General features: G+C 37.5%; 1 protein-coding gene across 1 annotated transcript in view; it reads right to left on the minus strand.

Annotated features, from left to right (window-relative positions):
* Positions 1 to 17383, minus strand: part of TENM4 (teneurin transmembrane protein 4) — a 1506484-nt gene that overhangs the window by 1178120 nt on the left and 310981 nt on the right. Inside the window, exon 3 of the mRNA XM_056495278.1 lies at positions 2332 to 2419. The gene's annotated coding sequence lies outside the window, so the exon portion shown is untranslated. The remainder of the gene's footprint in view (positions 1 to 2331; positions 2420 to 17383) is intronic.

A 17383-nucleotide genomic window follows, 5' to 3' on the forward strand; every position in this document is an offset into this window, starting at 1 on the left:
GTTCTTCTCATGGGCAGATGGGGCTGCCAAGAACTTCACTTTGCACAGCAGAGAAAGAGTTGAGAATGAACACAGAACACTTAACCTGAGCTATGAAGAGTAAGCAAAAAAGTTATGTTTAAAAGAATGAGGAAAAAATATCATCCACAAAACCCAAAATCTCAGCTACATATCCAAGGCTCAAATACTCAGTTTCAGCTACTAGTGTCATCCTTTTGAGAAATCACATTATACTGCATGTTTTGTGAGATGTCAGTGACTTCTGATAGGTTTTCCAGAGCACAAACTCTTCAGCCAAAGAAGGGCAAAGATAACAAAATATCTACTACAAATTCTTCTGGAGGCTACAGGTCCTTGATCCCTCAAGATCTACTAATGGCAACGCTTCATTTGGTAGGAGAAATATATAGGATAAGACTTTAGCACTTTGTATTATGTTGGAATGCATTTCATGTACAACAGCCTCCTTCCTAAAAGTGCTGGTATGTCAGGTCTGAAATTGCAGTTATAAATGTCTAGATTTTGCCACAGTTCTACAGTCACCATTTGCAATGCCAAACTCATCGTTACAAATCAAATACTCTGTGTCTGATATTTGTTTGTGTGGAAATTAGCATAAAGATAAAACACCAAGAAAAAAAGGCATGAGAGGAGAATATGGTCATATGGTTTACTTTAGCTCTGTGAGGCTTAAATTGAATTTAATTGTAGTCTGTAAAGAAAGATCAACATCTCCAAAGGCCAAAGTTCAAAATTAGGCTCCTGGTCTGAAACATGCCCCATTCCATATAGGAGTTCCCTCCATCCATTAACTTGACCAGGATCTATGGGAATATGACCTTATTATGTTTGGGGAATATCACTGAAAGAGGTTATTCTGAATTCAGAAGTCAATAAATATACAATTGCAATAACTGTGAAGGCAGTCCTTAAAGAGTTATTGATATTCTGTACTAGGGTTACACAATAGGGTTTTTGCACCAGGAGTTACCAGGGATGTTATCAGACAGAGCCAATGCCAGCTGGCAGAGAGGAGACAGACACTGGCCATTATCTTACTCTGATTTGATTGGAAATAAATTAATCTGAGGATCTAGAGTGATAGAATGGCTTTGGTGAGCACCTGGTGTCCAGCCAAGGCAAGCCCACCAATACACACAAAAACACACTTTGTCAGACAATATTTCTGACAGACAGAGACTGAAGGCATTGGAAAAAGTTTGTTATGGATAAACTATTTGGCAAGATGCAGTAACAACAGAGCTGCAGCTGTGTGATACTATGAGTAACTAGGATTCCAACAAGGCAATGGACAGGAGAATGAGAACAGTATGCATTCACACATCTTACCTTGGCTTAGACTGTTATCTTAAATAAGGTTGATTTCAGCTTTTTGTCACTCTGTAGCCCTTCTGATAGCAGCTTTACATGCCAATAAACCTGTCTTGTTCCCAATTTTGTCTTTCAGTGCTATGTTCATAATTTTAAGATGATGCCACCTATAGAGTTTAGAGATGTGTAGCAATTCTGTCAGTGAATTAGGTCATATTTTGAACAGGTAAATTTTTTTTTGTCCATTACATTGTGGAATAAGTTAAAATCTCAGTTCAGTCAAATCACATGAAGTGTTCCTTTTAACTTTTCATACAGTATCCCTGAAGAGTCTTGAAATGCAAAACTAGATCAGAGCGTGACAATTGTAGATTAAATGCATCTCTTTGGATTTACATTTAGTCTTTTTCTTCTGCTCTCTGCAGAAATCAGTTAAGAAGCACTTTTCTGACTGTGGAGGATATAAAGAGTATTTTCCTAGAGAAATAGTGTAAAAGTTAATTATTGACCGAACAGCATTTGAGAGGTAGAAACATAATACTCAAGAATTTAAAAGTAGAGCCTAAGCCATGTCATTAAATCCCTAAGTGTCATTCCTACTGCTGATTTTAGAACAAGAGAAGACAATCACTTCATTGGTACCTTTCCAAAAGTTCTGTGCAACACCAGAATCTATTCCATATAAAATCCTTGAGAGAAGTGAAAGGAGATATCTTGCTATCCATTTCAGTAAGAAATATAAAAGAGAAATTAACCCAAGGTAGATTAGAGATAACAACCCAAAAATTGCTAAAAATGGTTAGGTAAAACTTATAAAACCAGACATTTCTGCTTAATTAAAAGTGTTTTTTAAAAGTTAAAAAAAGTAAAAAAATAAGTTTATCTGAAAAAAAAAAGTCTCAATTCTGTGCCTCAGAAGTTAGAATAGTTTTGTGATCCCAGTCTAGGCATAGCAGTGCATTTCAGCAAGAAAGGTTTGAAAAGAAAAGAAGAGCTTACCTATGTCCCCAGTTTCTGGTACTGCATCAATCACGTCTTCACTTCGGAATCATCGATAGATTAATGTTGTCTGGAGAACTACAGTGTCCTGTAATGACAAGTTATAAATCATATGAAAAAGGAATCTATCATGTTCAGACAACAACAGCATAAAATAACCCAAACTGGAATCTAGGATATTGTGTTCATCTGCCATTTCTACACAGATGTCTACAAGGCATGTATTGCTTTGGTATGTTGCATCTTCAAAAATAATAAGTGGAGAGAAAACTTACATTTTAATATGGGTAAAATACTAATATCAACTTTTAACCTTGACATTAAATTACCATTTTTATTTTTGCCTACAGGATGTAAAGGAAGATGAATAACCCAATTAACACATTATAATATCCTTAATTATCTAAAATATATTTGTACATGCCATGTCATAATTTTGAGGTGTAATATTCTGTATTCTTACTGTCATTTTCACATAAATCAAATTTCTTCTCCTGCACTGTAAATTATGAAGATGATTTCTCACTCTTATATCAGGATATACCCAACCTTAGATAGGAGGCAACTGGATTAAAAAAAAAACTCTAAAAATCCGATTTTATTACTTTAAAAGAAAATAGGGTGACCCTTGAAAGAAAAAACAGAAATAAGTAGAGCTCTGCAATGGTTAAACTGATATAAGGCACTCATGTTCCCTCTTTGATTCACATCTGAGGCTTCAACATTGGTCATGGACATGTGAAGTTTTCCAACAGTAAGCTGATTATTCTGGGCTGAAATTCAGCAGTTTATTTGTCTGTTTGTTACAAATGTATGTGCAAATTCATTTCTGGACTAAAGAATCCTCCCAGGAGAATTGACACATTTCATCAGAGGACTTTATTTTAGATTTTCTTAAAGAGGAAAGTTGTCAGAAATTACAACCAACATTAAATATGAATCTACTGACACCAAGCCACTAAGCATTCTAATTAAACTTCAAATCATTGCAATTAAGATTTGCTAAGGACTTTGCATTCATGACAAATATAAGCAAAGCATTTCTTTTTGGACTTTTTAGAACAGTCATGGGGATAGGGATATCTCGATATTTTGATAAATGGTCATTGACATGATCAAATTTCCACTACTTTCAACATATCATTGTCTACCTAGGAGTCTTTAATGTTCTTGGAATAATTCTGCAAACCCAGAACTGTAGTTACAGAACACTTTAAGTTGAGGGGGACCTCTGGAGATCATCAAGTCCAATTTCAGAGCAGGTGCCACCTTGAAATTCTTTCCAACCCAGTTTCTTTTTCAGCACACCACTGCACAGTTTTCATGAATTATTCATTTATGTTGCACACACTATTTCATCACAGCATGCACACTATCTGACTAATTTGAAGGTGTCACAGGATTAAGAGAAAAATGAGATCAGATACTAAAGCACTTATCAGAATATTAGAGACCAAGGAGCAGAATAGTTTTAAGCTTTATAAACTGAATCATCACTGTGTTTGGACTGATGAAACACTACAAGTTCACACAAGTTCAATCAAAATTTCCCATATTAGACCTCTTTTACAAAATTAGATTTATTTTCCCCACATTTCCACCATGTGCTTCATGTCCTTGGTCGGCTTGCTGGCTTCTTATCCCCACCTGCCTCTCGGTTTTACTATATAGAGATCCTATGGATACTCTGCCCCAGTATGTCTTCAGTACTTTCAATATAGACCTTCAGTTAGAGAGGAAAAACTTAGGCCTTATGTCTTCATGAACACTTGTATTTCTTATTTTATGGGCTAATAAAATTGGATATATTTCAAGTAAGTAAAGTTTGAGGTTTTTTCTTCCATGCTCTTTTACCATTGTAGGGTACTGGAATAGTCCCAACCAAGGAGAATTAGTTTTGCAGTGTGTTTTAATATATCATATAATAGGCAACTTTCTGTCAACTAACATAGCCAGCATACTATCTGAAAAGAATAAATTAAAAATATAAAGTATCAGCTTCCAGAAGAAATATTGGAACATTTCAATTAGCAGATATAAAGTGAACTTGGGCCACATGAGAGAGTGGAATCTACATGTATTAAAAAGAAAAAAAAAAAAAAAAAACTCTTGAAAAATTGTTTTGCATTATTCTAGAAATTATGACTGCTGTCTCTTCTGCAGTGTTCTGACAGTTTGGGGAAAAGCTTATTTTCCTTCTTTCCATAATCATTAAAATAACTCTAAGCAAACTGCTGTGCATCATATCACTGACTTAAATAATTTGCAGGCGCTTACAATGACTAAAAACAGTGCCACACACAGAGAAGACTGGTGTTGAATTATGCAGGAGCAAACCACATATTTCAGCCTGAATGAGGAAAGCAAGAGCCATGTTGGATATTAAGAAAACATATCAGGTTCAGAGGTCTGCAATTAATCTTGTTCAGTGCATGAAGCCAGGCTAACCCATTTGCAGGAACACAACATCTCAGTGCCTTTTTCTCTTCTATGAACACACAGTCAGCCTTGGACATGTGGGACTTGAGTCAATTAATGTGACTGGACATAGTCAAGTTCTTGAATATTACACTGCATTCTTAGAAGCATTAAATATTTACATCAGTTCTTCGCTAATGTACAGAGAACAGGCAGATGGAATTAATTTCTGGAAGCTACCCTACAGTATATGCAGATAATACAGATATTTCTTGACATGAATTACATCCTGCTGTCAGTTGGAGCAGAGAAATTTGGTCTGCAGTCGATCCCAGTGTCTCTGATTGATAGATAGAAAAGTCAATATAGTACCCATAAACACACTTTCAAAACAACATTGTCCTTTTTTATACAACCAGTGAAATATTATAATTGAATACATTTACTTTTAGAACCTGTTAACACTGAGATACATGCAGTGAAATTGACTGAAAATAAATTAAAATAGATTGGTTTCTTTTATTGACCTTGACAAATGTACAAATGCCATAGATGATGATTATGATGATCCTCATACAAAGAAAAAACTCTTAACCAAGCATGCTGCAAAGGCCACTTCCATTAGAAGGGCTCTCTCTATTGATTGCATGGAGCCTTCCTTGAGAAGTACAACAGTAGGTGTTTTTTAAGAAAATTGATTTTAATGATTAAAGAAACCTCAATTTCCATTTGATGTTTCACACCAGAAGTATTCTGACTGTAAATATGAGAGCCTAGTACACGTTCCTTAATGGGAACAAATAGATACATTCTCACATTCTTTAAAACTTCACATTCTAGTACAAAATAAAATATCACAATAATATGTCTAAATTTTATCAGATTGTAACATTTCTTTTGAGGTTTTGCCTTCCTTATGTAAACAAACACAGTTTTCAACTCTTGAAATCATTTCCAGAGTTCTAACTTTCACAATATATCAGGCTAACCTGTGATGAAGTTCTGGACATGACTGGAAACTGGGCTTGTTGGATTGTGCCACTTTTCAGTGTCTCAGCACATATAGAGCTGATTATCTTAAGATTTTCAGCTTCCCACATGAAAATATCAACAATACATTTGGGTTTTAATCCATCTATGCATCCAAAGAACCAGTGTAAGCATCTGTGCAGATATTAGAGATCTGTGTAAAGTAGAAAAGTAATTTTATGGGTTTTTTTTAATTAATCACCAATATGGTAGAACCAGACTTTGTCAGTCCACTAAAATTTCATGACAAGTTAATATTTGTAACTGATTCTGCTAATAATCCTCACCTATGAACACCTGATAAATCATCTGAGCCAAAACCACTCATTTTACAGTGGCCTTCTATGAGCTCCATCCTTCTGGATTTCCAGCCATGTAGAACAGATTTTTATTTAAATTTCTTTATTGCTTTCAAAAATACTTTAGTGTGAACAAGATCAGAAACTTATGTTCTCAAGTGCCATTTTCCCTGCTCTGATAGAAATAATGGAAAAGTGAAAAGATAAGGTAATTAGGACTCTTCTAAACTTTTAGAGACAGTTATGAAAGTGGGATTTACTGCTTGTTCCAATTATTAGAGTGAGTCTCAGTTTCAAGAAGCTGCTGTTTCTTGCATGTACAAATCTTGGATTCATTCCATAATTTTTGGAAGCAATTATTAGCTTCACCAGCAATGATGCATTTTTATATTAAAATTAGAACTGAACCTTGAGTTGATTCTTCAGCTTGCTCCCAATGATTTCAGTGGGCAGTTTCAGTTGTCTTGATACATAGGTCTGGACAGCCAGTCTTGCTCAGTAAAAGAGAAGAAAAGCTAAAGATGTGAGCAAAAACTAATTTTGTTTCTTAAACACTTTCTGTTGCACAAACTAGAACCAGTGCATTTTGGACTAGAAGAGGGGAATGAAAAGAAGCAGTTGAGGAACAACCAGAGCTATTATATGAAGAAGAATGGAGGGTGAAGTAAAGATTTTGTTCAGCAAATCCATTTGCCTGTCAGTCTCTCCTACCCATAGTAGTGCTCTCAGGTTCAAAAGGGAAAACCTGCACTTCTAAGTCATCCAAGTATTAAGGTGATATGTGAGACCCTGCTTTTGTTTGAGCTCTAAGCTGCCCAAATGTCATATCAAAAACTCTCTAAGCCTTGAAACCACTTTTTTATTTTGTGGGAAAGGAAAAATTTTAATGGCCCAATTTCTTGCCTCCACAAACATGTTTAATAACTTCTGAGTTTTTTAATACAGAAAGATATACTTAATGGCCCAAGACATCAGTTCTAATACAGTTTTCAACTTTAGTCTGCTCTGTAATGTTTCTTAGTAATTTAGTTGAAGCCTTTTTACCTCATTAATCATTAAATGAATGTATTTTCCTTACAACTTGGAATCTTTCTGACCCAGTCAATGAGGAGTCTAAAAGATGCAGCTGCCTTGCAATGGCAATAAACAGAAGTTATGAAGCATGGAGCTGACTAGCTGTTCTGAAGTACAAGCATTTCCAAGTGAGATTGCCTGATCACCTCTGGTGATCAAGGAGCTCAGAAAGCAGGGATGGGATGAGTCCTGATTTAAGGAACTGGAGTCCTTTAACCAGTGCAGGGAGCAGACCCTTGGCAGCAACATGAGAAAAAAGCTAAATATGTGTTTAGTGTAAAAATTGAAAACGAAAGTGTTAAGCAAAACAATTTAGTTTCTGAGAAAGAAAATGGTTTTTTGCCTTGTTTTCACTGCAGCACAGGTGTTCTTCAGAGGGGTGGATATGAAAGTCATCATATGTAAAACAAGTTTTCAAACGAAATAATTGTAAAATGGATATAGGCACAATTTAAAAGTGTACTGCTTTTGCAGAGTGAATCTGTCAGTCTGATTTTATGCATTTTTATTGAAGCTGAGCAAGCAACAGAAACAAAATAATACAACCAGCTCTTTGGATTCCAATATTTTCATTTGTGCTATAAGATTTTTCTAGTAAAAAAGTATCTGGTAAAACAAGAAAATCTCTACAGATAACATTCTTCACTGTTTTGCCAGTTACTCATATGAATGAGTGACTGTTTTAGTCACAGATTTGCTGAGAAAAGAGGATAAAGGAGAATCCAGAGCTAAGAGGATGTCATTTCTTCATTGTCTTCCAAAGTCCTTGTGTTATATACTGAAACCATTTTTTTTTCTCACAGAATTAATTCTTTAACCAAAATAATGATAGGGAAAATGACATATTAAAAAGAAAATATTAAGTGCTATGTCATGATGTTCTCTTCTGGAAGTTTCCTATTTCCAACTCTTCATTTAGCAAAACAGGAGATATCATGACAAAGAAAATAATCCCCCTAAGCACCAAAAATACAGATAAAAATACCTGAATTTCCTAAATAGTACTTAATTATTACATTTCCTTCTCTTACCAGACTTAGGAGGTCTCGGGTCGCTGTTTAAAGCTTTAGATAAGGGATGTAAAGTAGCATTTATTCCGTAATATTATCCTAAGCACCCTTTGAAATCACAGCTCCTTTCTGCCAGGCACTGAGCAAACACACAAATGTAGAGACTTCCTGACCCAGAAATCACTTACTCCACATGGAAGGAGAAATAAGAGCAATAATGCATAATGGTATGGCTATTGACATACAGTAACTCAGCTGTGGAATGGGAACAAAAAGCATTTGGATCAGATCAGGTCACAGGACATATATCCTCCTGAGGCTTGCAGTCAAAGACATGTTCTAGGAAACAGTCTAAGCTAGTGCAGCCATACACCAATACTCTCTACACATCCGTCCAGCCTTCTGTGTCCCACCGGTTTCCTGAGACACAGGTGGTGTCTTTGTGCTTAATATCCCTGGATGAATTATTTTATTCAATGAGTTAGTTCAAATCAATTATTTTAAAGACTATGTAACCTTTGGAAATTCAGTCTCCTTGATCCCTGGATGAGCTAGCCAACACTGCTGTAGACATGAGTGCTACATCATCCTGGGATTCAAGCACCTCAAAGAGTGTGAAACAGGACTGACTGATTTTTCCTTTCCTTCAAGTGTCTGAGTTCCTTGTCACTATGTTATGCAAAGCACCTCCTTGGTAGTATTTGATGTGATTATGCAGTCAAGGATCACACTTTACTACAGCTGGTATTGAACCTGTTAAAGGTTATATTTATTTAAAGAATATCTGGAATACATCGCAGTCCATACATCTGCCCAACTAATTTAGATTTTAGCAAGGGTTTGCTGGGATGCTACAGGGATGATTAAACACCTTAACACAAATACCAAACCATTTTCACTTTCTGTCAAATCACCTGGAGCCATACTTTAAGGAAAATCAGGCAGATGGCTGGATGGTCAACAGAGATGGGATAAAACACTTCTACTAGGCACTTGCAGCTTACCATGCACTAGAGTTCATCCATCTGTAGAACAAACCACTGCCAGCAGTTTGAGTAATACGACTGGGTAAGCATTGCTAAGTACTCTGCAATAACAATAGTACTGCCAAAAAAAGAGTTGTAGACGAGGTATGCACACTGAGGGCTTTTGCAGACAAAAAATGCAAATTAGGGCTCATAAGAATGCAATCTTACCCTGCCAAAATATTTATTCATGGCAGGCATTATCTGCACAATTCAGAAACACATACACCACTCCATGTCACAAACTGCTGACAAGATGTAGAAAAGGCAATAACACTCTAACGTCTATGCACTTTATTCCTTGCTCTGCTGAGGTAGAAGTACATGCATACATTTTCAAAACTAGTTAGAGAGCTGATTGTCAGCAATTCATTCCCTAGCATATCTGCTTGCAGATCCTTCATTCACTTAGCCCCAGAGCCATCAGCATTTGGAGGCAAACATGGGACAAAATCTTTGCAACAAGCAGTTAAGGCAGACATCACATAGTTATGTGTCCACTGGAGGGCTGATATCTGACTGGAAAGATCAGTTGACCTGAAATTTTAAATGACCTTAGGTCATTGTTCCTTTTCTATTGTAAATAATGTGTTTATACAAGGCTTTATAAATCCTCCTAATTCCTTTTTTTTTTTTGTGATAATATATTTGAATGCACTTTAAAACTTGAAGCACATAAACTTTCTATTTGTATTATTACATTCTGTATATTCATAAAAGAAGCAGCACATTTGTTTCACATTTTTTTCACAATTTTTTAGTATTACCAGTGATATCAGTGGATATTAGTTGTTATGCAATAGCTCAGTGATGTATAACCAAGGGATATTTTGGACTAGGCAGTGTATAGTAACATTATTAACTTGCTTTTAAGGGAAAGCAAGGTCCACAGGGCTGAGCAGGCAAAGCACTGATGCCTTTTTCTGAGACCATCGCTGCTTTCAACGTCTTCTTGGGATGCTGTGTCCCATAGCATGGCCTAAGATCCTTGTTTTGGAGTACAAAAGTGTCAAACATTCTTTTAAGTAGGCATTTTTGGCACTCACAGCACATACAAGTATAAATGGACCAATACTCAGTGATAAACTCATGGCACTTCTATTTCTTTTCAGATCACATTGATACTAAGAAGAGCACTTCCCATTTTCATCTACCCTTTCACAGAATCAGAGAATCACAGAATGGGTAAGGCTGGAAAGGGCTACAGTGGTCCAGCCTCCCTGTGCAAGCAGAGTCAGGCTGGTGAACATTGCACAGGATTGTGTCTCAATAGTTTGTAGATTATATTCAGTGAGGGAGACTACACAACCTCTCTGGGCAATCTGCTCTGGTGCTCTATCACCCAAATAATAAAGTTCTCTGTCATGTTCAAGTGGAATTTCCCATGGCTTAGTTTCTGCCTGTTGCCTCTTGTCCTAGTGCTTCCACCACCAGGGAGAGCCTGGCTTCATCCTCTTGACACCCTTCATTTTCTTCTGGAGGCTAAACAAATCCAACTCTGTCAGCCTTTCCTTGTGAGAGAGCTGGTCCAGCCCCCTAATCATCTTTGCCACCTTTTGCTGGTCCTGCTGCAGGAGCTCCATGTCTCTCTGGTACTCAGGAGCCCAGAACTGGACACAGCACTCCAGATGTGGCCTCACCAGAGCTCAGTAGGATCAACACCCTCCACCTGCTGAAAATAAATCAGGATGCCATCATCCTTCTTGGCCACAAGGACACACTGCTGGCTCATGGACAGCTTGTTGTCCACCAGGAATCCCAGATTCTTCTGTGGGAAGGAGCTGAGCTGCTTTCCAGCAGGTCAGCCCCAACCTGTGCCCTGTGTGGGTTTATTTTTCCCCAAGTGCAGGACCCTGCATTTGCCCCTGTTGAATTTCAAAATATTCCTCTCTGCCCATCTTCTCCAACCCATGGAGCACAGCCTTCTAGATATTGGCCACTCCTCAAAGCTTTGTGCTGCCAGCAGATTTCCAGAGGAGACACTCTTTCCTTAGAGAAAGAGAGATTGAAGACAGAAAAATGCCTATGAGAGCTGTATGGGTAATAGCTGAATTCTTCCATAGCAGTTTGCATAACAGATGTTGAGGTTTCTCTAGTGACATCAATTCAAACACTGTGCACAGAGCTGCATTTCTATCTGCATTCCTATATCTTTGCTAGATACAGATGCCCTGTGCAAAGAATGAACACTGTTCAGCTGCCAAAAGCAGGCACAACATGTTCAATGGAATCTTGAGAAGCATAAGAATAAATAAAAATCCTTGTCCATGCATACAGAAACCTCATTATTTTTCTTATTATTAACACTGCCTACTCCTACAGAGAGAACTCCTAGCTTTAAATCTGTACCAGTGGTTTTGTTTCCAAACTTTATTATATATTTTTCATTACTAGACTAAAAATCCCCAGTTAGGATGTCATGTTTTAAAACTATGCTGATGATTTTCTCCAATTCTCTGAATTCAGTGGTAGAGAAGTAAAGCTTTGATTGCATTCCTATGTTTATTGGTGGGTAGAGAGTTCTGAGGCACAGAAAAGATACAGCCTATTTCTTTTCCTGCCAGTATTGTACCTTTCCTGCCAAACTGTGAGAGCAACATTACAGAGCTGCTAGATCTCCCCAGTCAGAGGGAAGGCTTTCTGCATTTTCATTCTGTATATTTCTGTCATTTTATGCTGTGTAGATCAAACCACAACAAATAAGTCTTGAATAGAATTACAGGTTCTGCAGCTCCTCCTCTTAGTTTCCAGTAATTTCCATATTTGTTAATTCTACCTCATAATAACAGAGTCCTCCAAATATAAACAGGATTTCCCAATATTGATCTGTTGATTGCAAAACTCTAGCTCGGGTCAGCTCTGGAATAGCAGTTCTCATCCTCCAAAATGTGGGGGTCTTAAAATACAATTGCAATAATATTAGTTTGTTGAAGCAATTATATACTTGCATTACACACAGAGCAAGAGTCTGAAAAAATAGGATAAAAAACTGGAGTCTTGTACATCTCAGGAACGCAGGGTCAAGGATTGAAAATTTGTATGCTTAAAATTTTATGCATTTGAGATGCAAATCATCTGTTTTTGCAACTTAAATAAATTAATATTTAAGTGAGATTCTCCAATATAAATATCTCATACATAATGAAAACAAAAGCACCTCAATGAGCATCTCATTTTTTACATTAGTATCTTTCTTGTTGAAAAAAATGGAATTTAATTTTCCTTGGGAACAGGTGCCATTTGCTGGTGCTGGACCTTATGGATTCTAGAGTGGCTATTATGTCTAGTTTGAAATCAAGTTTTTATGCATTTACAGTGTTTACCTCTCTGTCTGCAAGAAATGAACAAAACGTGGTTGTGCTCTGGAGTTTGTTTAACTCTAGGAGCGTGTGGCTGAAAGCAGGGAATACAAAGAGATGAAAATATGCATGAAGAGAAAAGGGTTGGGAATGAAGGGTGAGAGCTAAGACTGCTATGGGAGGTTCCAAAATCAGCTGTTCCAGAAGTGAGGTTTAGGGATCTACAGAAGAAGGAATTACTGTACCTTACATGCTCCTTTCTAAAACCAGTTGAAGGCGTGTTATGTTGAACTATGATCTGGGAAAATAGAAATAAACAAACAATAGCAACAACAACTTTACATAAGGGATGTTGTTGTTGGCAACAACAAAAGTCAATCCTCTTTTTCCCAATTAAAGGTTATAGATAAATGAAAATTAAAATGGCAGTTGCTAATATTTATTACAAATAAAGAGAGGAGACTAAGAAAGATTTCTGAGACTTGAGGCATATATTTTGCTTTTGCTTAAAGTTGGAAAAATACACTAGGAAGCAACTATTTAGTACTCAATACACTTTTGTGAACAGATAATATCATAGGCAAAAAGAGACAGCACAGTGGGAAAGAAGTTTTGAGCCAAAAGGAAGTTTAGCAGAAGGAGCAGTAGTCTGTCTTCTTCACCAGTAAAGGAGGATCCTCTGCACAATGAACTGGGGAGAACAAGGTAGCAACTAACAAGTAGCAGCAATTTAGTTTAATTTTGGGAAATAGGAAGATTGCCATGAATGTCTCTGCAGCTTTTGCTTGAGTTGTTTTAAAGCAGACAGTGCTGCCGTGATGGGAAGCATGGAGAGATAATTGAACCAGGTAGGAAGAGATGCAGGATCTGTTCATATGTCTAAAGACACTCTGGGGGGCCAACACCAAGAATAACATCCAATTTGTATCACAGGAAAGCCAATCACAGCTGAAAGTTACAAGGAAAAGGCTGTCTTGGAAAGTCATGATGGCTATTGGTATCTCAGTGTATACACAAACCAAACCAAACCAAACCAAACCAAACCAAATAAACCAAATCAAACCAAACCAAACCAAACCAAACCAAACCAACCAAACCGAATTGAACCAAACCAAACAAACCGAACCAAGCAAAACCAAACCAAACCAAACCAAACCAAATCAAGCCAAACCAAACCAAACCAAACCAAACCAAGCCAAGCCAAGCCAAGCCAAGCCAAGCCAAGCCAAGCCAAGCCAAGCCAAGCCAAGCCAAACCAAATCAAACCAAACCAAACCGAACCAAACCAAAACCAAGCCAAACCAAACCAAACCAAACCAAACCAAAGACAAACCAAACCAAACCAAACAACACCAAACCGAACCAAACCAAACCGAACAAAGCCAAACCAAACAAAACAAAAAAACCCCCAACAAACCAACACGTGAAACATCCCACAACCAACCTTAAAAAACCTCAACCAAAGTGGGAGGGAAAAAGAAGAGAGAGATAAAAAAGAAGGCGAATAGTGGGGAGAGGCTTTGTACTCATCCAACAAAATTCATCAGATTGTTCATATAGTTTCTGAAGCTTTAGTTGAAGATGAACATCAGTCTTCCAAACAGAGTCTAGGGATGTTCTGAACCAGGATCATTTGGGAATCTCCAGCAAAATGACGGAGCCCCACTATCACGCAGTAATGACACCCCAGAGCTGACCCAGGACGCACAGTCCATCCAATAAATATGCCTGGATCCTCAACCTCCCTGGACACCTCATCACTAGACACACACACACACACACACACTCACACACACATACACACACAAATATACACACAATACACAATATACAATATACAAATATGCAATTTGGTAAATAAAGGTGAAAAGGATATGTTTTGTGTGTGTGCTAAAAAGTGGAATGAAATTCTAAGTCATAAACATCAGCTCGGGGGGGCATGAGGGGAAAGGTAGATAATATGAGCATCTAAATTAGTTTCAGACTCAGGGAGCTGCTATTAAGATTCTTCAAGAAAGTAAAGTATTTAAGATAATGAAAAACAGTGCAAATGTTCTTGGTTTCATTTGTTTACTGCTTTCACAAACTACTTCAAGGAACTCATTAATGGAAACTAATTGGAACAGGTTCTGTGTTCATGTCCAGTTTCTTTTATAATTGCTGAAGATGCTGATTTGCCATGAAACAGCTCCTATTTAATCTGTCTGATTAAAAAGGGCACTTTCTCTTGCTGTACTCATTCAAGTGGAAATGAATTGTTCACTGTCATGCACCAGGCTGGTCCCTTCATTTTATAAACCAAAGGATTAGGCAAATTTAGTCAAGGAGTCTTGAGGAATCTTCCCTCCCTCTATTCCATTCCTATCATGAGGTGAAACACTGCACTGATTATGAGACCTCTTTTTAATTTTTTGATTACATGAATTAATTGAACTTTCAGACTGGACTGAATTAATCTTCAGTAAATTATTTTTCATGTAACTATGTTCCTTATTTTAAAGTGATGTGAAAATTCCTTTGTCCTAATAAAAGCTCAGTACAGAATGCAAAAAAGTGGTGTTTCATTCATTCCATCTTTCAGGATGAAAATATGTGGGTCTGGAAAGTTTTGATGTGATATTGCCTGAATGGATGGGAGGGAAGGAGAAAGGAAGGAGGGAGAGAGGGAGGGAGGGAGGGAGGGAAGGAAGGAAGGAAGGAAGGAAGGAAGGAAGGAAGGAAGGAAGGAAGGAAGGAAGGAAGGAAGGAAGGAAGGAAGGAAGGAAGGAAGGAAGGAAGGAAGGAAGGATATATTTTTTTTCCCTAACAATCAAAGGAAAAAGTGTCAGTGGAACAGCAAATCTGTAACAGCTTCAACCAACGTTATGCATCACAAAAAGTAATAGCTTTTTATTTTTTTTGTTTACTTGCTTTCTTTTCCCTACTATAGAGCCCCAAAAAGGCTTCCATGCTGGAAAATTAATAGGTTTGTTTTTCTAGGAAACAGACATATTCTACATTTTCTAAAATGGAAAAATTCTTCATCCCAAAAAAGAAGCCATGGCTTCTGTACCTAAAAATCACAGTATTTGCAGGTCCAATAAATGTGGATGCTTCCATGAATGGCTAGGAGTACATGCAAAAAAAACACAATACACTTTCCAGAGATGAGTTGCCTGTTGCAGAGATGGGGGACCTACCACTTAACATGGTAAGTATGTATTGCAAAGCTAATGGTTTAAAATTAATGTTTTTTTTGGCAGAATGCCATAGCCTCAGTGTGATTTGATAAATCAACTGCTCCCCTTAAAATAAAAGGCCTCATCTTAATTCAAAGACTCAATTTAGTCCGGAGTGTCAAGTGTATTTAGAATATCACCTCTCCTCTTTCAAACAGCTTATCAGTATCCTAACACTGACTTCTGGAGACAAGAAGGGTGCAATATTAAAGCTGACTCATTTTTGACCAGGACTAAAATTTAAACTTTCCGGAAATTCATTCCCTTGAAAAGTAATTTCAGGTGTGACCGTGCTCCTCCTTGCAAAGTTTCTTGTGCAAATACATTTTCCATGACTTTATAAAATCACAGTTTATTTGTAAGGTTAGGTTATAAAGAGTGAACCTTATATTCACTCCAAAACATGGCTTTTGCCCTGTACTGGGTTTGCATGCCAAGCTTTGTTGGTGAGGTGGCTACAGAGGTGGCTTCTGTGAAAAGCTGCCAGGAGCTTCCCTCATGTCCAGCAGAGCCAATCCCTGGCAGGTCCAAATATGTACGTGTTCCTGGTCAAGTCTGGGCCAATTGGAAATGGTGGTAAACATGTTTAAGAAGAAGAAAAAACATTAAACCACTACAGTCTTTTTGCTGCTTTGGCCAGAAAGTCAGCCTGGATCAATTGCTTGGAAGGTAGCTATGCTCACCACTTCACCAAAGCAGAAGAAGGGAACATTCAAAACTTTTAAACCACAGAAAGAAACCATGCCCCAATGCAATCCAAACCAAGCTTTGCAACATTAGCAGACAGCTGTGATATTGTATAACTTAAAGTGCACTGGTGTTATCTAATTCCTTAGTTGCATGAGGAACTTCTAAAAGGGCCCCTCCTCTCTCTGGAGGGTAATAAAGCTGAGTGAATTTTAGGTAATAAGCCAGTGGGCTGTGGTATGTGTTGCACTGAATCTCTCTTGCGCATTTTTTGTGTTCTTAGGGCAAAATTGACTCCTAGACCTTTTGTAATTCCACCAAAATCAATTGGATTGCCTGATGAACAATTCAGAACTGAATTTAAGCCTCTGAGACACAAGTGATCCCTAACTAATTAACCTACAAACATTATTGTGCATTGACAGTTTGCCAAGGTATATTCTGTACTGAAGACCCAAATCCATCAACATTTATGAAGTTTTCTCTTCCTTGGTTAAAATGATGTTCTCAGGTACAAGCATTCTCCTGAAATCAGTGCATACACCACTAAAAAGCAAACCTTTGTGCCATGAAACATCTGATGGCAGAAAGTCAACTGCCAAAGCAGTTAATAAATGAAAGAATTGAAGCTTCATTTTCCTTGGTACAGTTAATAATATTCAATAATGGAAAATCTGAGCAAGCTGCTGTTCCAAAAACAACACATAGCAGGAGGGGTTTTGTGTTTACAATACTGCAGTGCCCTGAAGCTTGAACATCTTTGACCCTCCTAAAGATTTGTTATTGTTTCTAAAAGGACTGTCATGGTTTAACCCCAGCCAGCAACCACAATCAGTGCAGCTGCTCACTCATTCTCCATCCAGTAGGACAATGGAAGCAATCAGAAGGGTGAATGCTAGAAAACTCGTGGGTTGAAATGACTGTCTAATAGGGAAAGTAAAAGCCACACACACAAGCAAAGCCAAACAAGGAGTTTTCACTATTTCCTGGCTA

The sequence above is a fragment of the Oenanthe melanoleuca genome, chromosome 1 (genome assembly GCF_029582105.1).
Source record: "Oenanthe melanoleuca isolate GR-GAL-2019-014 chromosome 1, OMel1.0, whole genome shotgun sequence".
Lineage (NCBI taxonomy): Eukaryota > Metazoa > Chordata > Aves > Passeriformes > Muscicapidae > Oenanthe > Oenanthe melanoleuca.